Genomic DNA, 15276 nt, shown 5'->3' with positions numbered 1-15276 from the left:
AATACAGGAATGCGGCCTACCATTTTAAAACACTACAGAGAATGGGAGGAGTTATGGTCACAAACGTCGATATGGAGCGGCTCAAATGAAAACAAAAACGATGGAGTGGCCATTTTAATAAAAAACCCTCTAGTCTTGGTGAAGGGCAGCACTGTGGTGAGAGATGGTCGGGCACTTTTAACACACTTGACTTTTATGGGGAAGGATTTTAACGTCTTAAATATTTATGGCTTTAATGACAAGAACGACAGGTATGACCTTTTAGAAGACTGCAGCCCCACATGCTAGGCAGGGCACCTTTAGTTGTAGGGGGGGATTTTAATTGTATTTTAAGCAGGAACGATAGGAGAAGAATAGGGGACGATTTTAAAGTGGACAAGACTTCAGTTTTACTTCAAAGCATATGCAGTGATTTTAGACTTGTGGACTGTTTTAAAACCATGCATCCCAGAGAGGAGGGCTTCACCTGGTTCAGTAGTGATGGCACCCGAGCCTCTCGCATAGACTACATTTTATCACGTGATTGCCCACCAACCGATGCTAGATTGGAACCTGTTTTCTTTTCTGATCACGCAATTCTTTCCTGCACCCTTTCACTTCTTGGTGTGACGGCAGGAAGTGGTCTGTGGAAGCTCAATTGCTCCCTGTTAGAAGACAGGGAGCTAGTTAGGCTGTACAGGGAGCAATACCGAGAGTGGCAGACCCTTCAAGACTTTTACGATACACGTGCACAGTGGTGGGAAATGGTGAAGGGAAAGACAAAGACGTTTTACAGACAGGCAGGGAAAAGAAAGAAAAAGAGGGACAACAGACGCATGTTGGGACTGCAGAAACGGCTTCAGAGGTATTTTAAACTAATCCAACATGGAATGGATTTTAATGAAGAGATAAAACAAATTAAAACAGAGATGTCGGTTTTAGCAGAAATTAATAGCAAAGGTGTGATTTTAAGAAGCAAGGAAAGGGAAATAGAGGAAGGAGAGAAGTGCACAAGATATTTTTTAAGAAAATCGTAAATAAAGGGGGGGCCATGTTGAGACTTAAAAAAGAAAACGGGTGCACAGCTGACACAACAGAGGAAATCAAAGAAACTGTCGAACATTTTTACCGTGAACTGTACGCATACAAAACTGTTAACGGGGACACCATGACGAAGTTTTAAAATCCATTGACCAAGCAACAAACGACAACGTGCTTTTAACCCAAGATTTTACGATACCGGAATTAAACAAATGCATCAAATCTTTTAAGACAGGGAAGTCGCCGGGAGAAGACGGGCTTCCCTTGGAATTTTATCTGACATTTTGGGACATTTTAGCACCAGACTTGCTTGCTGTTTTTATGGATTTTGAACAAATGGACCGACTTCCTGACAGCTTTAGAGCAGGGATAGTGACTCTCCTTCACAAAGACAAAGACAAGACGGACTTGAAAAATTGGAGACCTATCACACTCTAAATTTTGACTGTAAACTTTTTAGTAAACTTTAGCCTCACGCATGTCCTTGTTTTTAGAAGATCTGATTCACCCGGATCAAGCCTGTGCCGTCCCGGGGAGGAAGATCACCGACAGCCTCGTACTGATCCGAGATACCATCTGTTACGCGAGAGACAGAAACATTCGGCTAGTAGTCCTGAATTTAGATTTTGAGAAAGCCTTTGATCGGGTCTCGCACCAGTACCTTTTCCAGGTACTGCAAAAAATGGGGTTCCCGAGAAGGTTTATAGCCTGGGTGGGACTGCTGTACCGGGAGATCAACAGCAAATTCATTGTTAACGGGCATCTGACAAGAGCAGTGGATATAAACTGCGGTGTCCGTCAGGGTTGTCCGTTATCTGCCTCCTCTACGTTATCTGTATAGAACCACTGGCACAGACCTTGAGAAGGGACCAACGAATCCATGGGGTAGGAGTCCCAGGGAGCGGGGGACTCGAGACAAAATGTATTTTATATATGGACGACATCAACATTTTATGCACTGACCTTTTATCTGTCAACAGGACGCTGGACTTGACTGACTGGTTCGGACAGGCCTCTGGGTCAAAGCTGAACAGAAGCAAGACCCAAGCCCATTTTTATGGACCGTGGACAGCGACTGAGACGACAGGACTCCCCCTGACTGTGACCCAGACTGACCAAAAATACTTGGGATCAGGTTTGATAGGGAGGGGGAGGGGAAAAAAATTGGGCAGACATAGTAGGGAAAGTCAGGCAGAGACTAGGGTACTGGACACTTAGAGGACTGACTTTAGAAGGAAAGGTTTTAATCATCAAAGCAGTGATTTTACCTTTGCTTTACTCATCAGTTCTGTTTTTATCCCGCCTAGGAGAGTGATCTTAGACCTGGAACGAGCCATTTTATTTTTTGTGGGGCCAAGTGGGAAAGACTGAGACGAAGCGTGATGAAGAAGCCAAAGGAGAAAGGAGGAAAAGGAGTGCCAGACCTGCACTTGTTCCTAGGAAGCAGATACACAGCACTACAATCGCAACCGCCACAGCCCCATCCAGAAACCCCAAGACCGCAGCAATGACACGGTTCTGGATGGGGTCCTACCTCAGAAAACTTAAGATCTTACCCACAAGTCTCAAAGTACCAGTGTCTTTTAACCTGCACCAGCCTATGCTTTTATCCAGTCATTTTTAAGGCATTTTAACCTTGAGCAGGAGGAGTTGCAGGTTTTAACCACTCACCGCTCTCATTTCTGTTGTGCAGGAGCGGGAACCAGTGAGTCCAGTGCGCGGGCTTGCATTCGGCGAGCCCTCAACAGTTTGGCGCAACGTGAACCATCCAGCTCTTCCAAACAGACTCCGGGACCTGTCATGGATGGTGGCTCATGAGATCCTCCCAGTCAGGTCCGTAATGCACTCCCGGGGCATGTCGGCGCACTCAACTTGCCCCCGACCAGGTTGTGGCGCGCCTGAGTCGGTAAGGCATCTGCTCTGGGAGTGCAGCGCTGCCGTAGAACAGTGGGCAACGGCCGGCTCCTTGCAATTCCCGTACTTGCCAGCAAGGGAGGTCTCACACCACAGCTGGTGCTGTACGGGGTGAGCCAAGGAAATCAGATACCAGCACGTACATTTGCCAAACAGTGGCTCACCCTAGCCGCCATCAAAGACGCCATATGGACCTCCAGAAACTTGCTGGCAAGAAAGCACATGCAGATCCCCCCCGTGGCTGTGATCCGGATGGCCGCAGCAACGGTCCAAACGGCCAGAGCTGCAGGCGGCGGGCCTAGGACACAGCCACAAAGAAGAATCGCCTCTGTGCCCATTCGGACGGAGGAGCCGGAGCCACACAAGGAAAGTTCAAGGCAGCGGCGGCCTGACCCTCCGGGTGAGGTTGGTGGGAAGGAGCTACAGGGTGAGGGTCTCCTCTGAGCGCCTGGACAAGATCCCGAGAGACCAAATCTGTTTGGGGGAGCTGAATGAGTTCCCCTTTGATAGGGACTCACTACACTCCTGCACAACAGTGGACTTGGAGAAGAGCTTTTATTATCCATTTATTTTTTGTGTTTTATTTTAACAAATGCACTCCGCTTTGAAGACATTTTAACAGAGACACTCACTGACATGGACAAGCTGAAAACCATTTTATACCTTTAATTTATGACGTTATCTGTAATGCATTTTAAACACTTTTTTTTAAATGTTTTACAGAGAACATTTATCTATTTATTGACGTTGTATTTTAAAAGGTAACTTGGAATTGACATATTATGAATCATGTTTGAATTGAGTGTCAATAAAATTTTTCTCAAAAGAAAAAAATCTGTTCTTATCAGTTTAATATCTGATATGTCCCCTATAAGGGGGCAACATATTAAATGGATTTTTAGCACCGGGAGCTGAGACGAGGGGCTTGCTCCGTCCACTCCACGCATCGACCCGGTATTGCAGTGCCTCCGGGGGCGGTGCACCTTCTCCTGCCTTGTGTAAAACCAAAATACTGACCCAAACGCAGGGTCGCTCTGCCGGACGCCGGCCCGAAAAAGGCGCCAGTCGAGGGGGGGCGGCCAGCTGAAGCCTCGAAGAAGGCAGCGAGATTTGCACTTTATGATTGGCAGACGACGAGGGGATATTTGGGACCGGCATGGCTGTTAAATGTGCCCTGCACTTCCCCTCCCTTTCTCCCACTCGTCATCGAGAGCCCGAGTATTTCGGATGCTCGGTAGCCTGTGTCCAAAAGCCAGGCCTTCATTCTCCGATTGGATAGAGCCTCTCAGAAGGTGGGGAGGGGACACTGCGGCGCCTCCGTAGGCCCGGCACGGTTGGCCAACACGGTGGAGGAACCGCAGCGTAGAAAGGATACAAGAAACTAAAACACCTCAAATGAAGCAAGAAAACCTGCTACAACTGCTAAATCGGTGAATAAAACACACTTACCTTCTCGTCTTTGGTCTGGTCAAGGTGGCAGTCCGGCAGAGGACAGGTAGGCAGTCCTCGGGACCAATGAATTCCTTGTTGCAAAAGTTTTTCAGCTACGGCAAAGTTGAAATTTTATTCACAAGGAATGAGGTGAATCTCCTCCCAGAAAAGCTGGTGACACAAAACGAAGCCCCAAACCGGCAAAGGTTTTAACCAGAAAGAGGAGGCCATTGCAGTCTTGGCCAAAAGGCCGAGAAGCGATCGGCCACATTTCCCCTCCCTTTCTCTCACTCGTCATCGAGAGGCTACAAGAGCCCGAGTCGTTCGGTAGCCTCTGTCCAAAAGCCAGGCCTTCGTCTCTCCGCAGCCCGATTGGATAGAGCCTGCCATGACCTGGGGAGGGGTAGGGGAACGGGCGTGGCCTGGTACTTGGGACTCGAGAGGCAGAGTGAGGCTTACCGTGAGGGTAGTGGCCGGGACGACTAGGCTCGTCGGCGGCTCTGGAGGAGGGGCCCGTACTTACTCGGGTTTCTCTTCATAACGTACAAGTCTTTCGCCTTTTACTAAAGACTTCCGTGGAGAGGGACGCCAATGAGTTAAAACTATTTTTGGCAGGCTCTGCCGTGTGGCCGAGCCTCGTGCGTTTGTGAAAAGGAAATAAAACGCCGCCCCGGCAAGGTTGAGCGGTGCGACGAGGCGCGCTCGGGAGGAGGTGCTGAGACTCAGCCGTTGTTATGCGCAGTTGAAACCACTGCGCCACGGCAGGGGGAGAACTGCTCCGGGAGGTGGGCGCTGGAAGCAACCAGCGGGGGTTATCGCTTCTCGGCCTTTTGGCTAAGATCAAGTGTAGTATCTGTTCTTATCAGTTTAATATCTGATATGTCCCTATAAGGGGGCAACATATTAAATGGATTTTTAGCACCGGGAGCTGAGACGAGGGGCTTGCTCCGTCCACTCCACGCATCGACCCGGTATTGCAGTGCCTCCGGGGGCGGTGCACCCTTCTCCTGCCTTGTGTAAAACCAAAATACTGACCCAAACGCAGAGGTCGTCGCTCTGCCGGACGCCGGCCCGAAAAAGGCGCCAGTCGAGGGGGGGCGGCCAGCTGAAGCCTCGAAGAAGGCAGCGAGATTTGCACTTTATGATTGGCAGACGACGAGGGGATTTGGGACCGGCATGGCTGTTAAATGTGCCCTGCACTTCCCCTCCCTTTCTCCCACTCGTCATCGAGAGCCCGAGTATTTCGGATGCTCGGTAGCCTGTGTCCAAAAGCCAGGCCTTCATTTCTCCGATTGGATAGAGCCTCTCAGAAGGTGGGGAGGGGACACTGCGGCGCCTCCGTAGGCCCGGCACGGTTGGCCAACACGGTGGAGGAACCGCAGCGTAGAAAGGATACAAGAAACTAAAACACCTCAAATGAAGCAAGAAAACCTGCTACAACTGCTAAATCGGTGAATAAAACACACTTACCTTCTCGTCTTTGGTCTGGTCAAGGTGGCAGTCCGGCAGAGGACAGGTAGGCAGTCCTCGGGACCAATGAATTCCTTGTTGCAAAAGTTTTTCAGCTACGGCAAAGTTGAAATTTTATTCACAAGGAATGAGGTGAATCTCCTCCCAGAAAAGCTGGTGACACAAAACGAAGCCCCAAACCGGCAAAGGTTTTAACCAGAAAGAGGAGGCCATTGCAGTCTTGGCCAAAAGGCCGAGAAGCGATCGGCCACATTTCCCCTCCCTTTCTCTCACTCGTCATCGAGAGGCTACAAGAGCCCGAGTCGTTCGGTAGCCTCTGTCCAAAAGCCAGGCCTTCGTCTCTCCGCAGCCCGATTGGATAGAGCCTGCCATGACCTGGGGAGGGGTAGGGGAACGGGCGTGGCCTGGTACTTGGGACTCGAGAGGCAGAGTGAGGCTTACCGTGAGGGTAGTGGCCGGGACGACTAGGCTCGTCGGCGGCTCTGGAGGAGGGGCCCGTACTTACTCGGGTTTCTCTTCATAACGTACAAGTCTTTCGCCTTTTACTAAAGACTTCCGTGGAGAGGGACGCCAATGAGTTAAAACTATTTTTGGCAGGCTCTGCCGTGTGGCCGAGCCTCGTGCGTTTGTGAAAAGGAAATAAAACGCCGCCCCCGGCAAGGTTGAGCGGTGCGACGAGGCGCGCTCGGGAGGAGGTGCTGAGACTCAGCCGTTGTTATGCGCAGTTGAAACCACTGCGCCACGGCAGGGGGAGAACTGCTCCGGGAGGTGGGCGCTGGAAGCAACCAGCGGGGGTTATCGCTTCTCGGCCTTTTGGCTAAGATCAAGTGTAGTATCTGTTCTTATCAGTTTAATATCTGATATGTCCCCTATAAGGGGGCAACATATTAAATGGATTTTTAGCACCGGGAGCTGAGACGAGGGGCTTGCTCCGTCCACTCCACGCATCGACCCGGTATTGCAGTGCCTCCGGGGGCGGTGCACCCTTCTCCTGCCTTGTGTAAAACCAAAATACTGACCCAAACGCAGAGGTTCGTCGCTCTGCCGGACGCCGGCCCGAAAAAGGCGCCAGTCGAGGGGGGGCGGCCAGCTGAAGCCTCGAAGAAGGCAGCGAGATTTGCACTTTATGATTGGCAGACGACGAGGGGATATTTGGGACCGGCATGGCTGTTAAATGTGCCCTGCACTTCCCCTCCCTTTCTCCCACTCGTCATCGAGAGCCCGAGTATTTCGGATGCTCGGTAGCCTGTGTCCAAAAGCCAGGCCTTCATTTCTCCGATTGGATAGAGCCTCTCAGAAGGTGGGGAGGGGACACTGCGGCGCCTCCGTAGGCCCGGCACGGTTGGCCAACACGGTGGAGGAACCGCAGCGTAGAAAGGATACAAGAAACTAAAACACCTCAAATGAAGCAAGAAAACCTGCTACAACTGCTAAATCGGTGAATAAAACACACTTACCTTCTCGTCTTTGGTCTGGTCAAGGTGGCAGTCCGGCAGAGGACAGGTAGGCAGTCCTCGGGACCAATGAATTCCTTGTTGCAAAAGTTTTTCAGCTACGGCAAAGTTGAAATTTTATTCACAAGGAATGAGGTGAATCTCCTCCCAGAAAAGCTGGTGACACAAAACGAAGCCCCAAACCGGCAAAGGTTTTAACCAGAAAGAGGAGGCCATTGCAGTCTTGGCCAAAAGGCCGAGAAGCGATCGGCCACATTTCCCCTCCCTTTCTCTCACTCGTCATCGAGAGGCTACAAGAGCCCGAGTCGTTCGGTAGCCTCTGTCCAAAAGCCAGGCCTTCGTCTCTCCGCAGCCCGATTGGATAGAGCCTGCCATGACCTGGGGAGGGGTAGGGGAACGGGCGTGGCCTGGTACTTGGGACTCGAGAGGCAGAGTGAGGCTTACCGTGAGGGTAGTGGCCGGGACGACTAGGCTCGTCGGCGGCTCTGGAGGAGGGGCCCGTACTTACTCGGGTTTCTCTTCATAACGTACAAGTCTTTCGCCTTTTACTAAAGACTTCCGTGGAGAGGGACGCCAATGAGTTAAAACTATTTTTGGCAGGCTCTGCCGTGTGGCCGAGCCTCGTGCGTTTGTGAAAAGGAAATAAAACGCCGCCCCCGGCAAGGTTGAGCGGTGCGACGAGGCGCGCTCGGGAGGAGGTGCTGAGACTCAGCCGTTGTTATGCGCAGTTGAAACCACTGCGCCACGGCAGGGGGAGAACTGCTCCGGGAGGTGGGCGCTGGAAGCAACCAGCGGGGGTTATCGCTTCTCGGCCTTTTGGCTAAGATCAAGTGTAGTATCTGTTCTTATCAGTTTAATATCTGATATGTCCCCTATAAGGGGGCAACATATTAAATGGATTTTTAGCACCGGGAGCTGAGACGAGGGGCTTGCTCCGTCCACTCCACGCATCGACCCGGTATTGCAGTGCCTCCGGGGGCGGTGCACCCTTCTCCTGCCTTGTGTAAAACCAAAATACTGACCCAAACGCAGAGGTTCGTCGCTCTGCCGGACGCCGGCCCGAAAAAGGCGCCAGTCGAGGGGGGGCGGCCAGCTGAAGCCTCGAAGAAGGCAGCGAGATTTGCACTTTATGATTGGCAGACGACGAGGGGATATTTGGGACCGGCATGGCTGTTAAATGTGCCCTGCACTTCCCCTCCCTTTCTCCCACTCGTCATCGAGAGCCCGAGTATTTCGGATGCTCGGTAGCCTGTGTCCAAAAGCCAGGCCTTCATTTCTCCGATTGGATAGAGCCTCTCAGAAGGTGGGGAGGGGACACTGCGGCGCCTCCGTAGGCCCGGCACGGTTGGCCAACACGGTGGAGGAACCGCAGCGTAGAAAGGATACAAGAAACTAAAACACCTCAAATGAAGCAAGAAAACCTGCTACAACTGCTAAATCGGTGAATAAAACACACTTACCTTCTCGTCTTTGGTCTGGTCAAGGTGGCAGTCCGGCAGAGGACAGGTAGGCAGTCCTCGGGACCAATGAATTCCTTGTTGCAAAAGTTTTTCAGCTACGGCAAAGTTGAAATTTTATTCACAAGGAATGAGGTGAATCTCCTCCCAGAAAAGCTGGTGACACAAAACGAAGCCCCAAACCGGCAAAGGTTTTAACCAGAAAGAGGAGGCCATTGCAGTCTTGGCCAAAAGGCCGAGAAGCGATCGGCCACATTTCCCCTCCCTTTCTCTCACTCGTCATCGAGAGGCTACAAGAGCCCGAGTCGTTCGGTAGCCTCTGTCCAAAAGCCAGGCCTTCGTCTCTCCGCAGCCCGATTGGATAGAGCCTGCCATGACCTGGGGAGGGGTAGGGGAACGGGCGTGGCCTGGTACTTGGGACTCGAGAGGCAGAGTGAGGCTTACCGTGAGGGTAGTGGCCGGGACGACTAGGCTCGTCGGCGGCTCTGGAGGAGGGGCCCGTACTTACTCGGGTTTCTCTTCATAACGTACAAGTCTTTCGCCTTTTACTAAAGACTTCCGTGGAGAGGGACGCCAATGAGTTAAAACTATTTTTGGCAGGCTCTGCCGTGTGGCCGAGCCTCGTGCGTTTGTGAAAAGGAAATAAAACGCCGCCCCCGGCAAGGTTGAGCGGTGCGACGAGGCGCGCTCGGGAGGAGGTGCTGAGACTCAGCCGTTGTTATGCGCAGTTGAAACCACTGCGCCACGGCAGGGGGAGAACTGCTCCGGGAGGTGGGCGCTGGAAGCAACCAGCGGGGGTTATCGCTTCTCGGCCTTTTGGCTAAGATCAAGTGTAGTATCTGTTCTTATCAGTTTAATATCTGATATGTCCCCTATAAGGGGGCAACATATTAAATGGATTTTTAGCACCGGGAGCTGAGACGAGGGGCTTGCTCCGTCCACTCCACGCATCGACCCGGTATTGCAGTGCCTCCGGGGGCGGTGCACCCTTCTCCTGCCTTGTGTAAAACCAAAATACTGACCCAAACGCAGAGGTTCGTCGCTCTGCCGGACGCCGGCCCGAAAAAGGCGCCAGTCGAGGGGGGGCGGCCAGCTGAAGCCTCGAAGAAGGCAGCGAGATTTGCACTTTATGATTGGCAGACGACGAGGGGATATTTGGGACCGGCATGGCTGTTAAATGTGCCCTGCACTTCCCCTCCCTTTCTCCCACTCGTCATCGAGAGCCCGAGTATTTCGGATGCTCGGTAGCCTGTGTCCAAAAGCCAGGCCTTCATTTCTCCGATTGGATAGAGCCTCTCAGAAGGTGGGGAGGGGACACTGCGGCGCCTCCGTAGGCCCGGCACGGTTGGCCAACACGGTGGAGGAACCGCAGCGTAGAAAGGATACAAGAAACTAAAACACCTCAAATGAAGCAAGAAAACCTGCTACAACTGCTAAATCGGTGAATAAAACACACTTACCTTCTCGTCTTTGGTCTGGTCAAGGTGGCAGTCCGGCAGAGGACAGGTAGGCAGTCCTCGGGACCAATGAATTCCTTGTTGCAAAAGTTTTTCAGCTACGGCAAAGTTGAAATTTTATTCACAAGGAATGAGGTGAATCTCCTCCCAGAAAAGCTGGTGACACAAAACGAAGCCCCAAACCGGCAAAGGTTTTAACCAGAAAGAGGAGGCCATTGCAGTCTTGGCCAAAAGGCCGAGAAGCGATCGGCCACATTTCCCCTCCCTTTCTCTCACTCGTCATCGAGAGGCTACAAGAGCCCGAGTCGTTCGGTAGCCTCTGTCCAAAAGCCAGGCCTTCGTCTCTCCGCAGCCCGATTGGATAGAGCCTGCCATGACCTGGGGAGGGGTAGGGGAACGGGCGTGGCCTGGTACTTGGGACTCGAGAGGCAGAGTGAGGCTTACCGTGAGGGTAGTGGCCGGGACGACTAGGCTCGTCGGCGGCTCTGGAGGAGGGGCCCGTACTTACTCGGGTTTCTCTTCATAACGTACAAGTCTTTCGCCTTTTACTAAAGACTTCCGTGGAGAGGGACGCCAATGAGTTAAAACTATTTTTGGCAGGCTCTGCCGTGTGGCCGAGCCTCGTGCGTTTGTGAAAAGGAAATAAAACGCCGCCCCCGGCAAGGTTGAGCGGTGCGACGAGGCGCGCTCGGGAGGAGGTGCTGAGACTCAGCCGTTGTTATGCGCAGTTGAAACCACTGCGCCACGGCAGGGGGAGAACTGCTCCGGGAGGTGGGCGCTGGAAGCAACCAGCGGGGGTTATCGCTTCTCGGCCTTTTGGCTAAGATCAAGTGTAGTATCTGTTCTTATCAGTTTAATATCTGATATGTCCCCTATAAGGGGGCAACATATTAAATGGATTTTTAGCACCGGGAGCTGAGACGAGGGGCTTGCTCCGTCCACTCCACGCATCGACCCGGTATTGCAGTGCCTCCGGGGGCGGTGCACCCTTCTCCTGCCTTGTGTAAAACCAAAATACTGACCCAAACGCAGAGGTTCGTCGCTCTGCCGGACGCCGGCCCGAAAAAGGCGCCAGTCGAGGGGGGGCGGCCAGCTGAAGCCTCGAAGAAGGCAGCGAGATTTGCACTTTATGATTGGCAGACGACGAGGGGATATTTGGGACCGGCATGGCTGTTAAATGTGCCCTGCACTTCCCCTCCCTTTCTCCCACTCGTCATCGAGAGCCCGAGTATTTCGGATGCTCGGTAGCCTGTGTCCAAAAGCCAGGCCTTCATTTCTCCGATTGGATAGAGCCTCTCAGAAGGTGGGGAGGGGACACTGCGGCGCCTCCGTAGGCCCGGCACGGTTGGCCAACACGGTGGAGGAACCGCAGCGTAGAAAGGATACAAGAAACTAAAACACCTCAAATGAAGCAAGAAAACCTGCTACAACTGCTAAATCGGTGAATAAAACACACTTACCTTCTCGTCTTTGGTCTGGTCAAGGTGGCAGTCCGGCAGAGGACAGGTAGGCAGTCCTCGGGACCAATGAATTCCTTGTTGCAAAAGTTTTTCAGCTACGGCAAAGTTGAAATTTTATTCACAAGGAATGAGGTGAATCTCCTCCCAGAAAAGCTGGTGACACAAAACGAAGCCCCAAACCGGCAAAGGTTTTAACCAGAAAGAGGAGGCCATTGCAGTCTTGGCCAAAAGGCCGAGAAGCGATCGGCCACATTTCCCCTCCCTTTCTCTCACTCGTCATCGAGAGGCTACAAGAGCCCGAGTCGTTCGGTAGCCTCTGTCCAAAAGCCAGGCCTTCGTCTCTCCGCAGCCCGATTGGATAGAGCCTGCCATGACCTGGGGAGGGGTAGGGGAACGGGCGTGGCCTGGTACTTGGGACTCGAGAGGCAGAGTGAGGCTTACCGTGAGGGTAGTGGCCGGGACGACTAGGCTCGTCGGCGGCTCTGGAGGAGGGGCCCGTACTTACTCGGGTTTCTCTTCATAACGTACAAGTCTTTCGCCTTTTACTAAAGACTTCCGTGGAGAGGGACGCCAATGAGTTAAAACTATTTTTGGCAGGCTCTGCCGTGTGGCCGAGCCTCGTGCGTTTGTGAAAAGGAAATAAAACGCCGCCCCCGGCAAGGTTGAGCGGTGCGACGAGGCGCGCTCGGGAGGAGGTGCTGAGACTCAGCCGTTGTTATGCGCAGTTGAAACCACTGCGCCACGGCAGGGGGAGAACTGCTCCGGGAGGTGGGCGCTGGAAGCAACCAGCGGGGGTTATCGCTTCTCGGCCTTTTGGCTAAGATCAAGTGTAGTATCTGTTCTTATCAGTTTAATATCTGATATGTCCCCTATAAGGGGGCAACATATTAAATGGATTTTTAGCACCGGGAGCTGAGACGAGGGGCTTGCTCCGTCCACTCCACGCATCGACCCGGTATTGCAGTGCCTCCGGGGGCGGTGCACCCTTCTCCTGCCTTGTGTAAAACCAAAATACTGACCCAAACGCAGAGGTTCGTCGCTCTGCCGGACGCCGGCCCGAAAAAGGCGCCAGTCGAGGGGGGGCGGCCAGCTGAAGCCTCGAAGAAGGCAGCGAGATTTGCACTTTATGATTGGCAGACGACGAGGGGATATTTGGGACCGGCATGGCTGTTAAATGTGCCCTGCACTTCCCCTCCCTTTCTCCCACTCGTCATCGAGAGCCCGAGTATTTCGGATGCTCGGTAGCCTGTGTCCAAAAGCCAGGCCTTCATTTCTCCGATTGGATAGAGCCTCTCAGAAGGTGGGGAGGGGACACTGCGGCGCCTCCGTAGGCCCGGCACGGTTGGCCAACACGGTGGAGGAACCGCAGCGTAGAAAGGATACAAGAAACTAAAACACCTCAAATGAAGCAAGAAAACCTGCTACAACTGCTAAATCGGTGAATAAAACACACTTACCTTCTCGTCTTTGGTCTGGTCAAGGTGGCAGTCCGGCAGAGGACAGGTAGGCAGTCCTCGGGACCAATGAATTCCTTGTTGCAAAAGTTTTTCAGCTACGGCAAAGTTGAAATTTTATTCACAAGGAATGAGGTGAATCTCCTCCCAGAAAAGCTGGTGACACAAAACGAAGCCCCAAACCGGCAAAGGTTTTAACCAGAAAGAGGAGGCCATTGCAGTCTTGGCCAAAAGGCCGAGAAGCGATCGGCCACATTTCCCCTCCCTTTCTCTCACTCGTCATCGAGAGGCTACAAGAGCCCGAGTCGTTCGGTAGCCTCTGTCCAAAAGCCAGGCCTTCGTCTCTCCGCAGCCCGATTGGATAGAGCCTGCCATGACCTGGGGAGGGGTAGGGGAACGGGCGTGGCCTGGTACTTGGGACTCGAGAGGCAGAGTGAGGCTTACCGTGAGGGTAGTGGCCGGGACGACTAGGCTCGTCGGCGGCTCTGGAGGAGGGGCCCGTACTTACTCGGGTTTCTCTTCATAACGTACAAGTCTTTCGCCTTTTACTAAAGACTTCCGTGGAGAGGGACGCCAATGAGTTAAAACTATTTTTGGCAGGCTCTGCCGTGTGGCCGAGCCTCGTGCGTTTGTGAAAAGGAAATAAAACGCCGCCCCCGGCAAGGTTGAGCGGTGCGACGAGGCGCGCTCGGGAGGAGGTGCTGAGACTCAGCCGTTGTTATGCGCAGTTGAAACCACTGCGCCACGGCAGGGGGAGAACTGCTCCGGGAGGTGGGCGCTGGAAGCAACCAGCGGGGGTTATCGCTTCTCGGCCTTTTGGCTAAGATCAAGTGTAGTATCTGTTCTTATCAGTTTAATATCTGATATGTCCCCTATAAGGGGGCAACATATTAAATGGATTTTTAGCACCGGGAGCTGAGACGAGGGGCTTGCTCCGTCCACTCCACGCATCGACCCGGTATTGCAGTGCCTCCGGGGGCGGTGCACCCTTCTCCTGCCTTGTGTAAAACCAAAATACTGACCCAAACGCAGAGGTTCGTCGCTCTGCCGGACGCCGGCCCGAAAAAGGCGCCAGTCGAGGGGGGGCGGCCAGCTGAAGCCTCGAAGAAGGCAGCGAGATTTGCACTTTATGATTGGCAGACGACGAGGGGATATTTGGGACCGGCATGGCTGTTAAATGTGCCCTGCACTTCCCCTCCCTTTCTCCCACTCGTCATCGAGAGCCCGAGTATTTCGGATGCTCGGTAGCCTGTGTCCAAAAGCCAGGCCTTCATTTCTCCGATTGGATAGAGCCTCTCAGAAGGTGGGGAGGGGACACTGCGGCGCCTCCGTAGGCCCGGCACGGTTGGCCAACACGGTGGAGGAACCGCAGCGTAGAAAGGATACAAGAAACTAAAACACCTCAAATGAAGCAAGAAAACCTGCTACAACTGCTAAATCGGTGAATAAAACACACTTACCTTCTCGTCTTTGGTCTGGTCAAGGTGGCAGTCCGGCAGAGGACAGGTAGGCAGTCCTCGGGACCAATGAATTCCTTGTTGCAAAAGTTTTTCAGCTACGGCAAAGTTGAAATTTTATTCACAAGGAATGAGGTGAATCTCCTCCCAGAAAAGCTGGTGACACAAAACGAAGCCCCAAACCGGCAAAGGTTTTAACCAGAAAGAGGAGGCCATTGCAGTCTTGGCCAAAAGGCCGAGAAGCGATCGGCCACATTTCCCCTCCCTTTCTCTCACTCGTCATCGAGAGGCTACAAGAGCCCGAGTCGTTCGGTAGCCTCTGTCCAAAAGCCAGGCCTTCGTCTCTCCGCAGCCCGATTGGATAGAGCCTGCCATGACCTGGGGAGGGGTAGGGGAACGGGCGTGGCCTGGTACTTGGGACTCGAGAGGCAGAGTGAGGCTTACCGTGAGGGTAGTGGCCGGGACGACTAGGCTCGTCGGCGGCTCTGGAGGAGGGGCCCGTACTTACTCGGGTTTCTCTTCATAACGTACAAGTCTTTCGCCTTTTACTAAAGACTTCCGTGGAGAGGGACGCCAATGAGTTAAAACTATTTTTGGCAGGCTCTGCCGTGTGGCCGAGCCTCGTGCGTTTGTGAAAAGGAAATAAAACGCCGCCCCCGGCAAGGTTGAGCGGTGCGACGAGGCGCGCTCGGGAGGAGGTGC

The 15276-nt window shown here is 53.1% G+C and overlaps 15 non-coding genes and 1 pseudogene across 15 annotated transcripts; all 16 read left to right on the top strand.

Annotated features, from left to right (window-relative positions):
* The first annotated feature begins 3742 nt into the window (after positions 1-3742).
* On the top strand, positions 3743-3922 carry LOC119919023 (annotated as a pseudogene).
* A 962-nt stretch (positions 3923-4884) lies between these two features.
* LOC119919043 lies at positions 4885-4997 on the top strand. The gene has a single exon (XR_005447568.1). It is a non-coding gene; the product is annotated as a U5 spliceosomal RNA (small nuclear RNA).
* Positions 4998-5179: 182 nt separating this feature from the next.
* On the top strand, positions 5180-5370 carry LOC119919020. The gene has a single exon (XR_005447547.1). It is a non-coding gene; the product is annotated as a U2 spliceosomal RNA (small nuclear RNA).
* Positions 5371-6336: 966 nt separating this feature from the next.
* On the top strand, positions 6337-6449 carry LOC119919042. Its single transcript, XR_005447567.1, has one exon. It is a non-coding gene; the product is annotated as a U5 spliceosomal RNA (small nuclear RNA).
* A 183-nt stretch (positions 6450-6632) lies between these two features.
* On the top strand, positions 6633-6824 carry LOC119919018. Its single transcript, XR_005447545.1, has one exon. It is a non-coding gene; the product is annotated as a U2 spliceosomal RNA (small nuclear RNA).
* Positions 6825-7793: 969 nt separating this feature from the next.
* LOC119919040 lies at positions 7794-7906 on the top strand. The gene has a single exon (XR_005447565.1). It is a non-coding gene; the product is annotated as a U5 spliceosomal RNA (small nuclear RNA).
* A 183-nt stretch (positions 7907-8089) lies between these two features.
* Positions 8090-8281, top strand: LOC119919016. The gene has a single exon (XR_005447544.1). It is a non-coding gene; the product is annotated as a U2 spliceosomal RNA (small nuclear RNA).
* Positions 8282-9250: 969 nt separating this feature from the next.
* On the top strand, positions 9251-9363 carry LOC119919039. The gene has a single exon (XR_005447564.1). It is a non-coding gene; the product is annotated as a U5 spliceosomal RNA (small nuclear RNA).
* Positions 9364-9546: 183 nt separating this feature from the next.
* LOC119919015 lies at positions 9547-9738 on the top strand. The gene has a single exon (XR_005447543.1). It is a non-coding gene; the product is annotated as a U2 spliceosomal RNA (small nuclear RNA).
* A 969-nt stretch (positions 9739-10707) lies between these two features.
* LOC119919038 lies at positions 10708-10820 on the top strand. The gene has a single exon (XR_005447563.1). It is a non-coding gene; the product is annotated as a U5 spliceosomal RNA (small nuclear RNA).
* A 183-nt stretch (positions 10821-11003) lies between these two features.
* On the top strand, positions 11004-11195 carry LOC119919014. The gene has a single exon (XR_005447542.1). It is a non-coding gene; the product is annotated as a U2 spliceosomal RNA (small nuclear RNA).
* Positions 11196-12164: 969 nt separating this feature from the next.
* On the top strand, positions 12165-12277 carry LOC119919037. The gene has a single exon (XR_005447562.1). It is a non-coding gene; the product is annotated as a U5 spliceosomal RNA (small nuclear RNA).
* A 183-nt stretch (positions 12278-12460) lies between these two features.
* On the top strand, positions 12461-12652 carry LOC119919013. Its single transcript, XR_005447541.1, has one exon. It is a non-coding gene; the product is annotated as a U2 spliceosomal RNA (small nuclear RNA).
* A 969-nt stretch (positions 12653-13621) lies between these two features.
* Positions 13622-13734, top strand: LOC119919036. The gene has a single exon (XR_005447561.1). It is a non-coding gene; the product is annotated as a U5 spliceosomal RNA (small nuclear RNA).
* A 183-nt stretch (positions 13735-13917) lies between these two features.
* On the top strand, positions 13918-14109 carry LOC119919012. Its single transcript, XR_005447540.1, has one exon. It is a non-coding gene; the product is annotated as a U2 spliceosomal RNA (small nuclear RNA).
* Positions 14110-15078: 969 nt separating this feature from the next.
* LOC119919035 lies at positions 15079-15191 on the top strand. Its single transcript, XR_005447560.1, has one exon. It is a non-coding gene; the product is annotated as a U5 spliceosomal RNA (small nuclear RNA).
* The last annotated feature ends 85 nt before the right edge of the window (positions 15192-15276 follow it).

The sequence above is a fragment of the Micropterus salmoides genome, unplaced genomic scaffold (genome assembly GCF_014851395.1).
Source record: "Micropterus salmoides isolate LMB-PRFRI ecotype aquatic unplaced genomic scaffold, ASM1485139v1 Ms_hic_scaffold_2536, whole genome shotgun sequence".
Lineage (NCBI taxonomy): Eukaryota > Metazoa > Chordata > Actinopteri > Centrarchiformes > Centrarchidae > Micropterus > Micropterus salmoides.
This window is presented reverse-complemented; position numbering and strand designations above follow the sequence as displayed.